Consider the following 1,161-nt stretch of genomic DNA (forward strand, 5'->3'; position numbering starts at 1 on the left):
CTTGAAAATGATTTCACTAGAGGTATCATAGATAAGACTCTGTTTCATAAGAATCATAAAGATGATACCATATTTGTGCAAGTCTATGTTGACGACATTATATGGGTCTACGAATGATGCACTTTGTGCAAGGTTTGCTAAGCTTATGCATAGTAGGTACGAGATGAGTATGATGGGTGAGCTGAGCTACTTCCTTGGATTACAAGTGAGTCAGAAATCAGATGGTATCTTCATTTGTCAAACGAAGTACATCAGAGATCTTCTGAAGAAATATCAGTTGGAAGACTCAACACCTGCAAAGACTCCGATGGCAACTGCCACAAAACTTGATCAAGATAAGTCTGGTAAGATGGTGGACATCACTCATTATCGAGGCATGATTGGATCATTACTCTACCTGACTGCGAGTCGTCCAGATATTATGTTTGCTACATGCTTATGTGCACGGTTCCAAGCTGATCCGAAGGAATCTCATATGATAGCCGTTAAAAGAATTTTCAGATATCTGAAGGGTACACCTAATTTAGGTATCTGGTATCCCAAAGATACAGGCTTTGATCTCATCGGCTACACATATTCTGACTACGCTGGTTGTAAGATTGATCGGAAGAGTACTTCAGGAAGCTGTCAGTTTTTTGGGAGAAGATTGGTTTCTTGGTTTAGTAAGAAGCAGCATTTAGTTTCTACATCTACAGTTGAAGCTGAATACATTGTTGCTGGTAGCTGTTGTTCTCAAATTCTTTGGATGAGAATCCAACTTCGAGACTATGGACTTGATTTGAAGAATATTCATATCTACTGTGATAACACAAGTGCCATAACAATCTCAAACAACCTTGTTCAGCATTCAAGGACCAAACATATTGATATAATGTATCATTTCATTCGAGAGCATATAACGAATGGAATTGTGGAACTTCATTATGTTCCCACAACGGACCAAATTGCAGACATTTTCACGAAACCACTTGATGAAGTTACCTTCAATAAGTTGGTTAATGAACTTGGCATGTTGAATTTGTCCAATTAATTGGAAATCAACAAATGTAATTTGGTGCGGGTAAACTTTACTACCCCAATGATGATGCTTTGAGGGGAAAGTAAGTTTACATATCTATTCATTCTATATATATATCCATGTTTGTAAACTTATTTTGAAGC

The sequence above is a fragment of the Apium graveolens genome, chromosome 3 (genome assembly GCF_009905375.1).
Source record: "Apium graveolens cultivar Ventura chromosome 3, ASM990537v1, whole genome shotgun sequence".
Lineage (NCBI taxonomy): Eukaryota > Viridiplantae > Streptophyta > Magnoliopsida > Apiales > Apiaceae > Apium > Apium graveolens.